Here is a 20,265-nt window from a genome sequence, read left to right as displayed (position 1 = left end):
AGATATGGAAGCAACCTAAGTATCCATCAATGGATGAATAGATAAAGAAGCTGTGATATATATATATAATTCAGCCAGAAAAAATGAAGGAAGGGCTTCCCTGGTGGTGCAGTGGTTGAGAGTCCGCCTGCCGATGCAGGGGACACTGGTTTGTGCCCCGGTCTGGGAAGATCCCACAGGCCGCGGAGCGGCTAGGCCCGTGAGCCATGGCCACTTAGCCTGCGCGTCCAGTGCCTGTGCTCCGCAATGGGAGAGGCCACAACAGTGAGAGGCCCGCATACCACAAAAAAAAAAAAAAAAAAAAAAATGAAGGAAATCTTGCCATTTTCGCAACATGGATGGACCTCGAGGGCATTATGCTAAGTTAAATGAGTCAGACAGAGAAATACAAATACCATACTATTTCTCCTATATGTGGAATGCAAACAAACAACAACAAAAAGCCCAAACTCCTAGATACAGTGAACAGATTGGCAGTTGCCAGAGGCAGGAAGTGGGGGGTAGGAGAAATGGGTGAAGGGGATAAAAGCTTAAAAAAAAAGATTCATCTATGTTGTAGCATGTGCCTAGACTTCTCACTTTACAGAGTAAATAAATTCCCTTTTTGGCTTGAATTACTTGGGTTATTTTTGTCACTTATGACCAAAAAAGAGAAAGAAAAAAGACAAAAGGTAGAGGAGACTACTCTAACTTTCCAGTTCCCCAAGTCCAGCCCCTTTCTAGGCCTGACTGCAGGAAGTCCTAGAGGGCTCTAAAGATAGAGGAACAATGCTTGCGTGCTCTCTCTCTAACAAATTCATTTCTGTTAAAATGAAAGAGTTGTAACCAACACACCTCCTCATTTCCTCTAGATGGGGTAAAGGGCCTCCATCCTCAGGGCCTCTCCCCTCCAGGTGAATCCTATTCATAATCCTCACTGAAGCTCTCACCATTTACCAAACAGTCCAGCTGTCTCATGCCTCTCTGTCTCATGCTATCCTCTGCCAAGGAAGTCCCTCTTTTCCTAAGCAGAGAACTCCTACATAGCCTTCAAAACCCTCCTCAAGTGTTACCTCCTCTCTGTAAGCTTCTCTAACTTTTTCACTCTCCCAAGCCATGGACACTTTGTATTGCAACTGTTTACAGATTTCTTAGTCCCTAGATTAAGAGCTCTAAGAGTGCATGGGTTGTTTTTGTTTCTTTATAACCTAAGACCTAGCATAGTTGCTGACAGTGACTTCTGTTGAATAAATGAACATAAAAAATTACTTGATAAGCCTCAGTCCTTGATATTCAAATAATTAATGCACTGAGGGCTTTACAAAATTATTTATCATCTAAGTAGGTTAGATATGTTCCTTGAAAGCTTGTAAAGTTATTATTTTCACTATTAATAAAAATTCAGAGTGAATCCTTAGCCCAGTACAGACAGATTTCGCAAGCATTTCCAAGAGTGGAAACCCAGATTAATGATTCTTGACTGTATTTGGTCAGATGTGGAATAGCATTTTCCATGGCCTAACTTGTCCTTTGCAGTATGTATTCTTTTTAAGGATATACAATTCAGGTTACTTGCTAATTATGTTGGATTGTTCCTTAATCCTTATACTCCTGAGTGAACTCAAGAAATGATGGGTCATGACATCATGTAAAAATTCACCTTTCCTTGCTGTCTGGCATTCTCTCTTCCTTTCCTGGTTCCCTGCGTCTGCCTCCTACTGATGTATTTGAAAGACATTTGAGCTGGACAGTCCAGCTAAATGATCCATTCTGTTAATATGGTACCTTTTCCATAGGTGGCTTTAGACTTAGATATTTTTATTCTTGTGCTACATATAAACCTTCTCATGGTCCCCTCTGGCCTACCATATCTTCTGAAAGAATAGAGGATCTTTTGTCACTTGAAAAGTGTCATGTCTTTGATTTTATTTTACCCAATAGTCTTAAACTTCATAAGTACAGGCTGTTTTCTCCAAATTTCTCTGTACCTCTAACTTTTTCTTTTTCTGCAAAAGTAGAGCCTTGTTTTAGAAAATTTTTTTGGCTGTGTTGGGTCTTCGTTGCTGCGTGTGGGCTTTGTTTAGTTGCAACGAGCCGGTTCTACTCTCCATTGCGGTGTGCGGCCTCCTCATTGCGGTGGCTTCTCTTGTTGCGGAGCATGGGCTCTAGGCACGCGGGCTTCAGTAGTTGTGGCACACGGGCTTAGTTGCTCTGTGGCATGTGGGATCTTCCTGGTCCAGGGATTGAACCTGTGTCCCCTGCAGGTGGATTCTTTTTTTTTTTTTTAATTATTTATTTATTTATTTTTATTTTTGGCTGTGTTGGGTCTTCGTTTCTGTGCGAGGGCTTTCTCTAGTTGCGGCAACCGGGGACCACTCTTCATTGTGGTGCACGGGCCTCTCACTATCGCGGCCTCTCTTGTTGTGGAGCACAGGCTCCAGACGTGCAGGCTCAGTAGTTGTGGCTCACAGGCTCCAGAGTGCAGGCTCAGTAGTTGTGGCTCATGGGCCTAGTTGCTCCACGGCATGTGGGATCTTCTCAGACCAGGGCTCGAACCCATGTCCCCTGCATTGGCAGGCAGACTCTCAACCACTGCGCCACCAGGGAAGCCCGGCAGGTGGATTTTTAACCACTGTGCCACCAGGGAAGTCCCCAAAGTAGCTTTTTTTGATTTAAGTAGTATAACCTGCTCATTTTGGACAATTTGGAAAATTCTGAAAAGGATAAGAAGAAAATGATCATTGTTAATAAGCCCACCATCCCATAATCAGAGACTGATTTTATTTAGATATTAGTATATTTGCTATTGCTAAGATATTGGCATATTTCTCTCCATTATATGATTTTTTTCAAGCAGCTTTACTGAGGTATAACTGACATAAAATAAGCTGCACATATTTAAAGCGCACAATTTGATGAGTTTTGGCATATTTGCACACTTGTGAAATCATCACTTCAATCAAGAAAAGGAACATCACCCAAAGTTCCCTGGCGCTCCCTTTGCAATCCCTCCTCCCAATCCTCTCCACCCCCCATCCCTAGGTAACCATTTATCTACTTTCTTTCACTAGATTAGTTTGCATTTTCTGGAAATGTATGTAAGTGGAATCATACAGTATGTACTTTTGTTTTGGTCTAACTTCTTTCACTCAGCATAATTACTTTGAGTTTCATCCATGTTGTTGTGTATTCATTTCTTTTTATTGATGAGTAGTATTCTGTAGTATGAATGTACCACACTTTGTGGACTTGTGGACCAACATTTGGGCTGTTTCCAGCTACTGCAAATAAAACTGCTGTGAATATTCATGTATGGGCCTTTGTGTAGACATGCTTTTATTCCTCTTGGGTAATTACCTAAGAATGGAGTGGCTGTGTCATATGGTAGGTTTATTTTTGCCTTTTCATCAGGAAACTGGCAAAGTATTTTTCCAAGCAGCTATAACGTTTTCCATTCCCATCAGCAGTGTATGAGAACTCCAATCCATCCTCCATATTACTGTCAACACTTGATATAGTCCATCTTTTTCATTTTAGCCATTCAAGGTGGTGTGCAATGGGTATCTTACTGTGGTCTTAATTATCATTTCCCTAATGACTAATGATATTGCACATCTTTTCTTATTCTTATGCCACTTATATGTCTTCTTTGGTGAAGTATCTATTCAGATATTTTGCACATTTAAAATTTTGTTTTGTGTCTTCTTATTATTGACTCGTAAGTGTACTTTATATATTCTAGATCCAAGTCCTTTTTTGGATAGGTTTGTCTAATATTTTCTCCCAGTCTGTTGCTTGCCTTTTCATTTTTGTAATAGTGGGTTTTCAAGTGCAAAAGTTATTAATTTTGGTGAAGTACAGTTTATTGACTTTTTTTCTTGATAGCTTGTACTTTTTGTGTCCTATTTAAGAAAATCTGCTAAACTGCAAACCAGTAAGATTTTCTCCTATGTTTTCTTCTGTTATGGTTTTTAAGTTTTAGCTCTTACGTTTTGATTTATAATTAGTTTTTAGTTAATTTTTGTATATGATGTATGGATATGGATATGATATGGATATGAGGTATGAATCCAAGTTCATTTTTTGCATATGGTTCTCCACTTCCAGCATTATGAATAATTTTATATCATCCATTAGTACATGCGCTAGGATGAACTTGGTATCTCTGCTGTGTCATTGCATAGTTGTGTCACTTTGACTTTCTAAATCTCAGTTTACTAATCTGTACAATGGGAATAATAGTGATTGGCCCTATCTCTCTGACAGGGTTGTTAAAGAGATCAACTTGAGATAAGTAATATCGTTCATAATTTTTCCTTCTCTGGAAAGTTGAAAACTTGGAAGTCAACCTGAATCCCTCCTTCATCATCATCATCACACTCAGGCACCTCTTAGGTATTTCTCAAATCTGTTGTCTCCTCACAACTCCGACTCCCACTGTCCTGGTCAGGCCAGACTCTTCCTTTCTCATCAGGCTCATTGCAGTGATCCTACCAACTGATCGGCTGCCTCCAGGCTTGCTGCCCTCAGACCCAGCCTCTCTGCTGCCTCCCGTCTGATCCATCAAACCTTGTCAGTCATGTTATCTCCTGCGGACACTGTCTCATCTGCAGGATCAAGTCCAAGCTTTAGGTCAGGCCCTCATGCTCTGGCCCTGGCTCCCCTCTAGTCCACCTGCGCACGCACGCACACACACACACACACGCACATGCACATGTACACACACATCCTTGCCATTGTTCACCTCCATGACTCTTGACTCTGGCTGTGAGATTTGCTCCTTCCCTGCATTTCCATCGCACTCTGGGCCACCTCCATGCCCAGAGTGTCACGTTGCTTTGCCACATTGCATTGTAAGTACCATTTGCGTCTCCCTCATCTAAGTGTAAGCAGTTCAAGAAAAGGCACTGTTGCTTTATCCATTTTTATTTCTTGACATCCAACATAGAGCCTGTCCCAGAGCAGAACCAAGAGTTGTTTGAAGGGCCTCCCTGGTGGCGCAGTGGTTGAGAGTCCGCCTGCCGATGCAGGGGACGCGGGTTCGTGCCCCGGTCTGGGAGGATCCCACATGCCGCGGAGCGGCTGGGCCCGTGAGCCATGGCCGCTGGGCCTGCGCGTCCAGAGCCTGTGCTCCGCAACGGGAGAGGCCACAGCAGTGAGAGGCCCACATACCGCAAAAAGAAAAAAAAAAAAAAAAAAAAAAAAAAAAGAGAGTTGTTTGAAGAACTAAACATGATATTACGAAAGGGATGACTATTTTTGTAAAGAATTATAGCAGTTCAATGCAGAAATGGCTCTTGGAAATTATCCAGGTCAGCATTTCCCTATCCAGATCCAGAGCCAGTGACTATGAACACTTTGTACCTTTTTCTCTGGAATGAGGGGCGGGCAAGGGGGAAAGGGCAGGAGTTGATGTAAGGCCTTAATCTTTTGTCTTAGCATGAATCATCCGCAAGTCCTAGATCGAGAAGTAGGAGGTGGGAGGAAAGGTTATTAAGGACTAAGATCATCTTAGTGTCTCTCCACAAATTACTTGTTAAAAGGAAAAATAAACACTATAGGGCAGATGCACAAGAATATGAATGTACTTACTGTACTTACTGAACTATACACTTTTAAAAATGGCTAAAATGGTAAATTTTGTGCTGTGTGTATTTTACCACAATTTAAAAAGTAGACAAAGGGGTAAACTATATAATAGAAAAATTAGGCAATAAATACTTTAATGAAGTGACCAAAATTAACATCACCAATAAGGACAAATGGACATCTTGTGCCTCTGGATGTGATGCCTGAAAAGCATTTATGCAGCATTCTGCATAATTCATTCAGCATAAAACAACATCAATCCAACCATGAGGAGTCATCAGACAGACCCAAATTAAGGGTCTTGATATACAATAACTGACCTGTATTCATCAGAAAAATATCAATGTCATAAAAGATAAAGACAGACTGACGGACTGTTCCAGATTAAAAGGTGACTGAAAAGCTATGACAACTAAGTGTAATACATGATCCTGAATTAGATCCTGCACCAGGAAAAAGAAGTTTCTTCTTTTTATTAAGTAAAGCACCTTATTAGAACAACTGGTAAAGTTGGAATATAAACTGTAGATTGCTAAGACCATTGTTAAATTTCCTGAATTTGATAACTGTACTGTGGTTATGGACGAGACTATCCTTGTTTTTAGGAAACACACACTGAAATGTTTAGGGAAAAGTGGCATGATATGTACAACCTACTCTCAACTAGTTCAGAAGTAATAAACATTAATGGTAAAGCACATGTGGCAAAATGTTAAGAATGGATGACTCTGTATAAAAGACATGAGGAGTCCTATGTACTGTTCTTGCAAACTTTTCTGTAAGTTTGAAAGTGTTTCTAAACAAAAAAGTTTTTAAATTGCCTTGGGGTTGATTCAATAAATGTTGTTATATCCATACAAGGGTATATTTGACAGTCATTAAAAATATATTTATTGACATAGAAACAAATTCATAATATATAATTGATTGAAGCAAGCAAATTGCAGTATGATCTGTTTTATTCAGAACAAAACAAAAATCTCCTTTTCTGAAAAACAGTTTGAAAAGATGTATACCAAAATGTTAATTTTGGTTATCTCTGAGTTACGGAATAAAGGGAAATTAAAATTTTTTTATTTTTGTTTATCTATATTTTCTATTTTTTCTACAATGTGCATGCATTAATTATGTAATAAAAATTATTTAAAAATCGTGAAGAAACAAGTGACAAAAAAGACTTAAAGCCACCCAAGTGTGTGGACTGATTGGGAACCCTCTGAGCTGGGTACCTGCATGCTTTAGTAGCCTCTTTCTGCGGCAGAAGCTCCAAGTCCTTTCAGCTTCCAAAATCACACTGTGGTGAATTAAAGAAAAAGAAAAAACTCCTTATCTTCCATCCTCTGTCTTCTCCAACTTGGCTTTCTCTAGGTGGAAAGCTCTCAGAGAGTTGTTGCTGGTGTATTTGGTATTCTAAACTGTTCTCCACGTGTTTTAAGTGTTTTCTGCTCCCTGGTCAATTTAAAATAGGTTTTTAACTGCTGCTCCTCACAGGCTCCTGGACTTTTCCATAACTAATTGGAAGATGTTGGATTTTAAGGACCTCATGGAATGAATAAGCACCTTCCTTAACTTCCGTTCTCCCTTTCTCTCAGCAGGCTCAGGAACGATGGCCACATTCCTGGCGAGGAATTTCAGGGGAGGGCCTGAAAGATCTAATAGTCACTTTTCAAAGACGCTTTCTTTGAACTCTCTCACTCAGAGAGCAACTACAACAAAGACAAAAAGCACAGCAGTTGTCATATCATTAATGTGTCCCTCTAACCCACTCTCTCAGGGCCGTCACTCATGGTTGACTCTACTTCTGGATGTCCAAAAACATCAGATCATCATCTACCACATTTACCCTTTAAGATGGTGTTTTCCTGTGAATTGAGCATCATGTCATGGTCTTCTTATTTTTATTCAAAATGTTTTAATGAATTTGTTTCACATCCTTCATTTCTGGGTCTTGAGTTCTTCATCAGACCCTTTAATATTCAGTCTCTGAGCACGAATTTAAAGATTTTTGCTTATTATATATTGTGCCTCTTGAGATATATTGGACTTTCTTGTCATCTTGACATTGATTTACCAGAATGAACTTCCTGGGAGAACAGTGTTATGAAGAAATTGTTCCACTCTGACAGCAGATGATTTTCATTAGTTTTGCTGAGTTTAGAGACCCAATGCGGGCACTTTGAAAATTGCAGTAGCGATGATCTGCAGGCAGCTGGGTCTGGGCATTTTCCTAATGTGACCTATTACCAGCTCATTATATTAGCTTCTTATGTTTGGAGATCGGCAACCGAGTTTATATATAGATTTCATTTTTTTAAAAAATATTGCCAAGTGGCAAGTAAACATAGCATGTGGTAAAGCCTTGTTTATTTATTCAATCTCGTATCTTACTCAACTTTAGTTCTTAGAAATCTTTCTTATTACTTATGATATCATTTGTCCTATAAAATAAAGCCAAAATGTGCTTAAAAGCAACATGAAACTAACCAAAGGAAAAATTCAGTATTCTTTGGGTCATGGTTGTTCAAAATGTGAAGTGGTCAGAAAATATTTTTTCCTATTTTTATCTTAACTACCTCCGATCCCTTTCAGGAGCAAAACAGCTTAAAAGTTTGCAAATAAATTCATTTGTCTATGTAGTCATTTCCCTTGGGTTTGGAATAATCTTCCTTAACTACGTGAAAAACCTAGACCTAAGGTTATACTCAGAGAGAAAGTCAGACAAGACCACAGGTATAGCCATGCCAAGTGATAGGTAACTGAGGATGCAGAGGTACCCTTTAGGAAACTACTGAGAACTGGGTTTGGTGGCAGTAGTGGGATGAAAGCTCATGGCTCCAGAGAGATGTTTAAGGAGGGGCTCAAAGGACTGATACCTGTGCCTTTACTGGCTGACTGGCTTGGAATCTGGATAGGGAGATACTGACTTGGATGATTTCCAAGAGCCATTTCTGCACTGAACTGCTATAATTCTTTACAAAAATAGTCATCCCTTTCCTAGTATCATGTTTAGTTCTTCAAACAACTCTTGGTTCTGCTCTGGGCCAGGCTCTATGCTGGATGTCAAGAAATAAAAATGGATAAAGCAACAGTGCCTTTTCTTGAGCTGCTTACATTTAGGTGGGGGAGATGCAAATGGTACTTACAATAGGTAACTGAGGTAGAAATCAACCTGGAGAGTGTGGTGTTACAGTGAGGAACCCATTTCATCATAGCCTCAAAGACTAGAAGGATGGTGGAGGCCCCTGTTTTTGCTATAGGTACTGTTACTGTCAAACACTGACCTCTGTTAAGAGGTGGAAGCGAGTCAGCCAGGAAAGGCCCAGGTATCAGTCCTTTGAGCCCCTCCTTAAACACCTCTGGAGCCACGAGCTTTCATCCCACTACTGCCACCAAATCCAGTTCTCAGTAGTTTCCTAACTCAGTAGTTTCCTTTCTCTACATCCACTCTTGCCTTCACCAGTCCATTCCCTACAGGGCTAATGCAAACATGATCATGACTCTCTCTGCTCTTTAAACCTCCACAGCAGCTTCCCATTCTGTTAGGCTAAAATCCAATTTGTACAGGAATGGGTCCAGTCTTTCTATCCTGTCTCATCCACTACCATTCTCCCCTCCTGTTCTGTGGTCCAGCCACGGGGCCTCACTGGCCTCCCTTCAGTTCCTCAGAAGCTCTATCCTCCCACCTGCCTCCATCTGGGTCAGGCTCCTTTGTTATAGCATCTCACACAACCATGTCCATCTCCTGCAGAGCACTTCCCCTCAGTGTGTATTGATGTATTCCTCATGGTCTCTCTTTGATTAAGTGTAAGCTCTGCCAAGGAAGAGAATCCATCACTGCCGTATCACCGGCACCAAACCCAGTGATTGGTTAAGTCAGTAAAACTTAAGGTGAGGTCTAGGTTGATTTACCATTTTCTGTTGAGAAGGATTAGCTCCACAGATTGGTATGATTGCATCATTGCCACAAAGGGACCAAACAACTTCCATTGTACCTCTTGAGTAAATTCCTGTCTGTTGTGACAATGCGGCAATCATTAAATTCTGTAATAATTTACTATGCAAATTACATTGGCTCAAACTTACTCTGGCTCAACTGCTGCACCCGTCCTCTCTCCCCTTCAAAGCATCTCTCAGCTCTTCCTGGAAGTTCCTAAACTGTAACCGTTGCCACGCCTCATCCATCCTGTCCTTTCCCTCTTGCTCTACTCACCTGATTCTCATGTCCCAGTGGACATGTTCTCGAAACCACTTGAAGGAACAACAGAGTGGCCTTGTCAGTAGTCCCCCTGTGAGATCACCATATCCACACCCCGGTTGGCTACCAGGGTTTTGACACAAGGGGTCTTCCCCAAATAAAGGAAATGTTTGGCCCAAAGACAAATGTAAGTTTCTACCGCTAGAGACCAAAACTGTTCAAAAAGCTTAAAAAACAAAAATAACAACAAAAATCTTTAAGTTGCCCTAATCAGCCAAGACATATGAGATATGCATTGCCTTATTTAATTGTCACAAAAATCCTATCATGTCTGTGCTACTGTCTTCATTTTAGAGATGAGAAAAACTGAGGCTCTAGGATGTTGAGTGACTCACTGAAGTCCAACAGCATCAGGGCCATGATTCAAACCCAGGTCTAATGACTTTAGCTCTTAACCAGTATTTTATACTGCAGGCCAAGGTCAACAGAAATGGCTGACATGGGGACTTGCATACAATTAATTTCAATTAGCCCCTGTAGACCAAAATCATTCTGTAAAGGCAATATCCAAAGAGGCTTGACTGAAGATAAATTGTTTATATAAAGATACACAGAGTATATTCCTAAGTGTTAGTTTCATCATCTTAATCTTTTAACTTTATATGTGCTCACATTTAAGGCATTTTCTCCCCAGGTCTGTATTTCTAAATGTTTATGTATTTCTCCTTGTAACCACATAACCTCCTAACACCACCCAGGCAGGGGCCTCCTGTGCAGACTCTCAAGGCCTGAATTTCCCTTCAGCTGCTCATGTGATGCTCCTTGGGGACTCAGCACAGTCATGGGGTCATGCTACCCAGCTTGTGCTTATTCTTAGTTTCAGGTAGTGTGGGGATGGATTTCCTGCCAGAATCCTGCCTTGGCATGCCATGTAACTGACCACAAGCCATGGCCCATCGTATGCTATTTATAGCAAGTGACAAAAATAACCTCACCCCTCTGAAAGGTGTATTTGTGCCATATGCCCCCTGGCCTCCTACCATCTGACAGGCACGTCTCTCCAGACCTCAGGATGCAACAGGACTGTCTCTTCACACTGACCCAGAGGCACTGTGTCCCTCTTGTGTGCACGCCTCCTGCTCCAGAGGCAGCCAGGGGTAGGGAGGCACCAAGGCAGGGCCTCAGCCCTGGGGTCAAGGCAGAACATAGTAACAGACCCAAGGAAGGAGCTTGGGGAGTGGGAGTAAGATAAGACCAAACCCAGTTGTTGGAGTTGGGTGCAAAATCAGGGTGAGATCATGAACACTGCAGATCTGATTCTGAGTTGTGAATGCCCCAGAGACCCACTGATCTCCAAGCCTGGCCTGGGCCTGAGTTTGGGGATGGGGAGGTTAATGGAAAGGGCTGGAGTGACCGGCAGAGTGTGGACAGAGCCTGCCCCTCTCTAGCCGCATGCAGGTGAGCAACTTACTTCATCTCTCTGGGCTGTTTCCTTATCTGAGCGGGTAGACCTAGAGGAACAACTCCCATGCTAGGTGTGTGCATCAGAATCACCTGGGACCTTGTTAAAATCAGGGTGCCTGGGGCCCTCCTTGTACACTGATTCAGAAGGTCTGGGAGGATCCTGGGGGTCTGGACATTTTGCAGGTTCCCCAGGAGATTCTGATCCGCACACCAGTGTTGGAGAGCCCCTGTACGAAGTGAGCCCCAAGGGGTCTTCCAGCTCAAACGTCCCTTTATGCTAAAGTTTACTAAACCAGGTGGAAGAAAGCATAGAAGATAGGCATTCACCTCAATTATTAGGCAGCATTAGAATCAGACACTTTATCAGTCGCTTGTTGCATCCTGAGAAATATCAGCTGGGAGCTTATTCAAAGCCAGCTTTTTGCATGTTAGGCTGAAACTCTGGGCTTGATTTCACCCTCTTCTTTTTATTTATTTTTTATTTTATTTTTTTATTAGTTTCTGCTTTATAACAAAGTGAATCAGTCATACATATACATTTGTTCCCACATCCCTTTAGGCCATCCCTCCCTGTCCCCCGGTTTAATTACGAGGGGTGACAAACCGGGGACCAGAAAGACAAATCCAGGCAGGCCACCCATGAGTTTTACTTAGTCCGCCCAGTGTTAAACAAACAAAATTCAACTGAGTGAATTTGAAGATCGAATTGGCTTTATTCATCCCATCTAGTTAAAGAGAAGGGTGCTCTGAGGAGTTGTACAAAGTGAAAGGTTTTTATAGGTGAAAGGAGGGTGGGTCAGGAAGGTATTAGCAGGAGAAAAGAAAGGACTGTTTCAGGCCAGACTGTCTTCTTTGGGGGGGAGGGGAATGGCAGGGGTCTTTATCAGGCAGATAACCTTGTTCCCATAGAGTGACTGTTTCAGATTGACTGTTTCAAAGGTCGCATTTCTAGGAGGGATTGAAACTGCAATTAAGCCTTGGTTTGCTGTCTGAGGGGGCAAATGACACCATTTGGGGCTTGAGCTTTCTTTTTCATGCCAATATTTTTTTAAAAGTCTGAATTTGTGCGGGGTGAGACTGGGCATTTGCTTTCCAGCTCACCCTGGGCCTGCCACCCCGAGTGTGTTACACCAGTGGCTTCAGCTCTTCGCCCTCCCTGCCTAGACCCTGACGTCAGATCTGAGCTCAACTCCTGTGTCTAGCCCGAACCTCTTTCTTAACGTTAGCCCCATAGATCCAGATGTCTCTTGATAGATAATCCAGTTTGTGTACTTAACAGAAGGCCTCGCGTGTAGTACAGGGCTAAATAAATCTTAGCTAGGGGTGTTATTATCCCTGCTGTGCACCTCTTCTTAGGGTCTCACAGGCACCTCAGCTCAACCTGTTCAAAGCAGCACTCATCACTTTCCTCACCTTCACCCCAAGCCTCTTCTCCCTGTTTCCTCTTTCCACAAATGATCTCATCATTAAGTCATCTAAACTGGGAGTGGCCCCGGGCTCTTTTGTCTCCTTCATTCTGCTTCATCATCACAGCTTATGAAAAATCTCTCTTGATTCCATCTAGTTTTCTCCATCTCTGCTGTCACCATTCTAGTCCCAGACAGCATCATTTTTGCCAGAACTATGTAGTTACCTAATTATTTTCCTGCACACATTATTGTTTCCATCTAACCCATTGTTCAGTTCGAAGCCACAGTTTTTTGTTTTTGTTTTTTTTTTTCGGTACGCGGGCCTCTCACTGTTGTGGCCTCTCCCGTTGCGGAGCACAGGCTCCGGATGCGCAGGCTCAGTGGCCATGGCTCACGGGCCTAGCCGCTCCGCGGCATGTGGGATCCTCCCGGACCGGGGCATGAACCCGTGTCCCCTACATCGGCAGGCGGACTTGCAACCACTGCGCCACCAGGAAAGCCCCGAAGCCACAGTTTCGTTAGGGGAACCACTGACTGAAACTGCCTGTCCTGGCCAGGCACTATAGTAACCACTTGCATGAGTTATCTTACAACAGGAGGTCAACAACTACCACCAAATGGAAGAATTTGGGAAAGGTCAAAAGGAGAGAGGAGAGTCCAGTCCATATGTCCTGCCAACCTCCCAGAATCCTGCTCGCTGGAATCCATCTTGGCTGAGTGATGTGCACGCCACCAGGAAGCACCCTGAGTCCGAGTGCTTCGCCAGAGACAACCTGGAAACTAACCCCATCACCACAGAACCTGAGACTGCAGGCCACGTGGCAGAGCAGTTCTCCTGGGTTCCCTTGTACTCCTGCTCTCCACCTTGGGGGCCCCCTTTCCAATAAAGTCTCTTGCTTTGTCAGCATGTGTGTCTCCCCAGACAGTTCATTTCCAAGTGTTAGGCAAGAGACCACTCTTGGGGCCTGGAAGGGGTCCCCTTTCCTGCAACAGTTTTACTAAATAAATTTGATCTTGCCTCTCCCCTGCCTGCAGTGGCTTCCCAGGGCCCCAGGATAAAACCCAAATTCCTTACCAAGACCCTCCCCAGTCTGGCTCCTGCTTCCTCCCCAGCCTCCCCCGGCAGTCTGCATTCCAGCCATCTGGGATTTGTGTTGTCTCTTGGATTGTCACAGGGAAGAGCTAAATCAGACTCCACCCTGGATCTGTTTCTTTGACTTTAACCTTTGCTTTTTAAAAAATATTTATTTATTTATTGGCTGCATTGGGTCTTTGTTGCTGTGCACAGGCTTTCTCTGGTTGTGGCGAGCGGGGACTAATCTTCGTTGCGGTGTGCAGGCTTCTCATTATGGTGGCTTCTCTTGTTGCGGAGCACAGGCTCTAGGCACACGGTCTCTAGGCGCACGGGCTTCAGTAATTGTGGCTCCGGTCTCTAGAGGGCAGGCTCAGTAGTTGTGGCACACCGGCTTAGTTGCTCCGCGGCATGTGGGATCTTCCCGGGCCAGGGCTCGAACCCGTGTCCCCTGCATTGGCAGGTGGATTCTTAACCACTGCGCCTCCAGGGAACTCCAAGAAAATGTAATTCTTAAAGTCACAGGAACAATTAAAGAAAATGCAGTTCCTTCACTGGACTAAAATGTAGATATTGGCTTTACCTACTAGTAAGCCAGAATGAAGGAGAAAATGTGAACTTTGTCTGTAGACAGCCTGAGGTTTGGGCCTAGACCACCACTTACTGCATGCATGCCTTTGGAAAATTTATTCAGCCTCCCTGCTTTACTTTCTTTCTTGTAAAATGGGGGAAATGAGACCTACCTTGCAGGATGGCTTTGAAGACTGAATACAAAATGTAAAGGACCCAGCACAGCCCTGGTGACCAGGTGCTCATCGATGGCATTGTTTAAGAGTCCTCCTGCATTTTAATTATTTAAAGGTCTCGTGGCCTGGCTCAGAGTTACAGGGAGCTCAGGACGTACTGTACTCCCGGTGGGAAGAGGCACTATGTCTTTCCTGTCAGTGCCTTAAGAGAATGAGGAAAAGCTGGCAGAGCACTAGGAAAGCAATTGCTGCAAAGAACGATGGGAAATGAAGATGGGAGAATTTGGTTCTCACTGGATCTCGGAGTCATACTGAAGAGCAGCGATTTCTTTTCCTGTTCCTTTTTCCTTCTCACTTGCTCAGGAGGGAGGCTTCTCAGGGAGGGCAGCCAGAGGCAGGATCCCAACGGGCAGAAGAAGGAGCCTTGCTTCTCCAGTCTGCTTCTCTCTCCAGTGCTTTAATGAAATTCATATTCAGACATTTAAAAAAAATAACACTTTGGTTTTTTAATTTCAAAGGCAAATCATGTTCATTCTGGAAAATTCATAGAGGCAAAAAGAAGAAAAAAATTATCCAAATTCTACTGCTAGATAACTACTGAAACCATTTGGGAGGCTATCCTTTCAAAGTTTTTTCTAAGCAATAAGGACATAAACCTGTATATTCTCATAATAACAAACGAGATCGAATGGTACATACTGTTCCGTAATGTGATCTTTTTCACTGGACAGATTTCCATGTCAGTAAATGAATGTATCTAATGTCATGATGGGTGACATCAGTGGATGCTCAGGTAGCCAGCCACAGGCACCCATGGTGCCCTCCCTGGATGGAGACTTTTAGCTTGTTTCTGTGAACCATGATTCAGTGAGCAGCTTTGTAGTCGAACTTAATACAACCCACAATTGTTTCCTTACAGTGAATTCTCACATTCAGTCTTAATTTTCTCAAAAAAAAAAAGAAGACAATAAGACAATGTGATTAAAAATTTTAAATCACAAGGAGGCCTCTTTGGAGAGGAGGGAAGAAACTGTAACTCAGCCTGATGCTTTTATTTCCGATTCTGCTCAACCTCCACATTTATCTCAAGCACAGCCTTATTTCTCATCAACAAACTTCAGAAACAAGACAAAGTCCTTGTCCTTAAAGAGATTACAATCTAGTAGCAGATATAAGAGACACAATAATTCTCTTTCATTTACACAAAAGTACGTGATTTTTTACCATGAGAAGCAAGGACAAGATGGATGCAATAATAATAATAGCCAATGTTTAATGAGAACTTACCATATCTGTGAACTGTTAGTATATTAAATGTTATACAATGTTGGGCTTCCCTGGTGGCGCAGTGGTTGAGAGTCCGCCTGCTGATGCAGGGGACACAGGTTCGTGCCCCAGTCCGGGAAGATCCCATGTGCCGCAGAGCCGCTGGGCCCGTGAGCCATGGCTGCTGAGCCTGTGCGTCCGGAGCCTGTGCTCTGCAACGGGAGAGGCCAAAACAGTGAGAGGCCCACGTACCGCAAAAAAAAAAAAAAAATAAATATATATATATATATATATATATATATATATACACACACACACACAATGTATATACAATTGTATAACAAATGTTACACAATGTTATACAATGTATAACAACTGTTAGTATATTAAATGTATACAATATATACAATGTTATATACAGAATAAGCATTGTGATGTAACTTTCCAGGTATTGCGGCCTGAAAACGGGCTTGCTGATGTCCCCCATGGTGGGGTTCATAGTGACCAATCAGTGCACCTTCCACTCACCGGTCGGCTTTCCTCAGATTCCAGTGGCTGTGTTGGTCATGGAGAAAGTTGGTCATTCCAGCATGCATTACCGCCTTGCTCTGTTTCCTCACAAGCCCACCAAGGAGCCACCTTCCGTCAATCTCCGGCACCTCAGTGATGGCTTTTTCTTTGGCCACCTCAAGCTGGCGCAGTTTGCCGCTTTGGCCTGTACCACTGGGTCTTCAGTCCATGTCTTTGTGAATCCAGCCATCAGCAAGCTGGTGGGCCTTCCTGAAGACTTCCGGCGGGGCCTCCTGTGGCTGATGAGCCCGGCTCCAGTGTGAAGGTTTGGATGGGAATCGCGCCTGCCAGAAAAATAAAGTGTAGATATCCTCTAAACAATTTCTTTTTTTAAAAATTTAAGTATAGTTGATTTACAATGTTGTGTTAGTTTTAGGTGTACAGCAAAGTGATTCAGTTATACATATACATATTTTTTCAGATTATTTTCCATTTAGGTTAGTACAAGATACTGAATATAATTCCTGGTGCTACACAGTAAATCCTTGTTGCTTATCTATTTTACGTAGAGTAGTTTGTATCTGTTAATCCTATACTCCTAATTTATCCCTACCCCCTCCCTTTCCCCTTTGGTAACCAAAAGTTTGTCTTCTATGTCTGTGAGTCTGTTTCTGTTTTGTATACAGATTCATTTGTATTATTTTTTAGATTCCACTATTAAGTGATACCAAATAATATTTGTCTTTCTCTGTCTGCCTTACTTCGCTAAGTATAATATTCTCTAGGTCCATCCATGTTGCCACAAATGGCAATATTTCATTCTCCAGACGGTTCCTTTTTATTCCTTAGCATGTTTTTTCACCCTTAGGAGAGGGTATTTTTTACCCTTTATGAGAGTCACCTAGCTCCACCGATCAAGCATCTCCTTGCGTCAGGCCTGGGCAAAGCGCTTCACACTCAGGGCCTCACTGAGCCCCCCACAACCACCCAGCCGGGCTGGTGCTGCTCTTGCCTCCTTTTACAGAAGAGGGAAAGGAGGCTTGCAGAGTGGAAGTAATTGGCCTAAAGTCGTTCAGCTAGTGAGTGGGTCTGACTCTCAAGTCACCTGGGCGTGCTCTCTACGGGCATCTTTCTTCGTCTCAAGTATCTTAGCAGCACGGCCACATACTTGCTGTAGTTTAGGACCGCTAATCTGATGTGAGTCATTAAATGTCCTCAGCTTCTTATACTTAATAACCATGTGAACTCTTTCATTTTTAAGTTGTGAACTTTAAAAAAAAAACAAAAACTTTCTTTCATATATTTAAAACAGCAAACACCTTTGAGAATTTTCTGATAAATCCACAACCTCCATCAGTCACTAATGCCACACGTGGAAATCTAAAATTAACCACAAATAAACAAAATCTTTGATGCTGAAATACGTAAGGACCTTATTTTGGTGTAATAATAAAAATGGTTACCATTTCCTGAGCACTGACCACACAAAATGCTTTATGTTCGTTACCTTAATTCATCCTATTTCTCTTCTACAAGGTAAGAGTTATTGTCACCATTTTTCAGATGAGAACATTAAAGCTTTAAAGGGAACATCTGGAGTTGGCGAAGGTGTTCTAGTCCAACCTCTGCCTCAGTCCTGAGAAAGGGAAAAGCACAGGCTTAATTTCTCTGGGCCTCAGTTTCCTCCTCATAAAATATAACCTTTCCCAGCTGGGTCTCTGAATGTTTTTGAATGTGCAGAGAGTCTTTGATCTGCTTTTGAATTACATTCCAAATCCCTACCACATATAACTAGCTTTGGAATACCCTGACCGTGACAAAAACAACATTAAAAGCTATTCCTGGGCTTCTCTGGTCGTGCAGTGGTTAAGAATCCGCCTGCCAATGCAGGGGACACGGGTTTGAGCCCTGGTCCAGGAAGATCCCACATGCCACGGAGCAACTAAGACCGTGCACCACAACTACTGAGCCTGCGCTCTAGAGCCCGCGAGCCACAACTACTGAAGCCCGTGCACCTAGAGCCCGTGTGCCTAGAGCCTGTGCTCCTCAACAGAGAAGCCACCACAATGAGAAGACTGCGCACCACAACGAAGAGTAACCCCCGTTCTCCGCAACTAGAGAAAAGCCCACACGTAGCAACGAAGACCCAACACAGCCAAAAATAAATAAATAAATTTATAAAAAAATAAAAGCTATTCCTTTGTCATTTAATCCATTCAGTTTCACCCAGTAATAGATCAGTTTTCAGGTTTTAAAACACTTCCCACAAGAATTCTAAATCTTGGCAAGACCACTAACCAGCAGCCTGGTGTTTGCAGGCATTGATCTATCTGACCTCTGGCATTTGACCACCTGAGGAAGGTCATCAGGGAAAACTCAGTCCTTGCAGTTCTTGCATGTGCATTACTTACCTCATCTTTATAACTACCTCAAATCCAGTTTGAGTGTTTCCCCAGACCCAGACCCTGGAACTGACCAGAATTGAGAGTGCAGATGGATTCTTGGAAATAGCTCCAAGTTCATGTAAATCTCATGAGTTAAAGTGCTGATGACACAATCTTTCCACTGTTCAAAATTTTAAAACTTGAATGTGAGCCAAAGTGGTGGGTGTTATGGCACTCATTGGTTTTTAGTGGGAAGTTCTAGCACTATGAACTTGTTTTAAGAATACAGAAAGAGGGACTTCCCTGACCGTCCAGCGGTTGAGACTTTGCCTTCCAATGTGGGAGGGGCGGGTTTGATCCCTGGTCCTGGAGCTAAGATCCCACATGCCTCGGGGCCCAAAAACCAAAACATAAAACAGAAGCAATATTGTAACAGATTCAATAAAGACTTTAAAAATCGTCTACATCAAAAAAATCTTTTAAAAAAGAATACAGAAAGAATAATAATAAAAAAAATTACTGAGAGAGCCAAATCTTTAGTTGCATGTACTTGGAGGAAGCTAGATTTTACTACAAAGGTGGCAAAATAAATCTAGACTTTTTAAAAATCCAGTCAGCGGTTCACCACTTTACGCCACACGATGTTTTTGCTGAGCTGCTAACAAGTAGGCATGTAGCTGTTGTTTGCTGGGCACTTCTGAGCAGATATGACTCCTGCGTTTGCTAACGAGGAACAAGTACAGTAGTAATCCAAGCGGGTAAAGAAAACCTTCAGGTGTGCAGATTTTCTAACTACATCTTCGTTACACTCGAATTCGTTCAAAATTCTACAGTAAGAGACAAGAGGTACAAAATATGTGTTCATGTTTTGCTTGGACAGATTGTGGCTCCTAGCAATTAATGCTTTCAGTCACATTAAGCATACAAATAATGCTTTGTGACATAACAGTATTTCCCATTACAGATCAATTTTGTAGCATTTGTTCATAATCAGACTTGAAATGTTACCTAGAAACAAAATACGTTTTCCTTGAAACAGTCAGACCCTATTAGAAATCTAAGGCTTTACAAATCACCATGTTAACAGCTATGTCCCCTAGCTAAGGTTTTCTTTCCTTAAATAGTGTTAAATTCAGCCCCAGAAGCACTAGTCTCTTTGAGGGTTCTCTTCTTATGTGCACTGACTTGAAAGGAAAAACTTAGTGCTCAAAATATATTTAATGTCTTACTATGTATAACTTAATAAACCAACCAGTATTCCCTTTTGGGGGAAAAATAACGTTAGCACCTTTTAAAAGTGTTATGCTTATAATTGGGTTACACTATATTATTTTCTCATTTTTTAAAAGACAGGTTCTCATTGCTTGAAAAAAATGTGTCAGCCTATTTCTAGGTTAAGAGGAGTTATTCTCATTTCCTGACCACATATACTGTGGGTGAGCAAAGAAATAAAGGGAACATAGATTCAGAGATTTGGAGCAGTAAAATTTAGTGTTGAACTGCAGAGATTTTGGAGCAAGGAACACCTGGATTCGAGTTCTGGTCCTGCCATATAATCACTCTGTAATCTTGGGCAAATTACTTTTCATTCAGCAAATATTAGCTATTTTGTAAAACTTTTTTGTAGTATCCCCCCAGGAGTATTCTCTTT

The 20,265-nt window shown here is 42.4% G+C and overlaps 1 long non-coding RNA gene across 3 annotated transcripts in view; it reads left to right on the top strand.

Annotated features, from left to right (window-relative positions):
- Positions 1–20,265, top strand: part of LOC308619795 — a 205,725-nt gene that overhangs the window by 171,874 nt on the left and 13,586 nt on the right. The window contains exon 3 of one of the 3 annotated variants that reach the window (XR_014016231.1): positions 16,344–16,555. The exons of 1 other annotated variant lie outside the window; for it this stretch is intronic. This is a non-coding gene — a long non-coding RNA (uncharacterized lncRNA). Of the gene's footprint in view, positions 1–14,972; positions 15,746–16,343; positions 16,556–20,265 lie in introns of those variants that run through there. One more of the 3 variants, XR_014016232.1, reaches the window with a different exon arrangement.

This window comes from Mesoplodon bidens, assembly GCF_964165515.1.
Source record: "Mesoplodon bidens genome assembly, chromosome: 7".
NCBI lineage: Eukaryota > Metazoa > Chordata > Mammalia > Artiodactyla > Ziphiidae > Mesoplodon > Mesoplodon bidens.
Note: the sequence above shows the minus strand (reverse complement) of the source record. Positions and strands in the feature narration are given on the sequence as shown.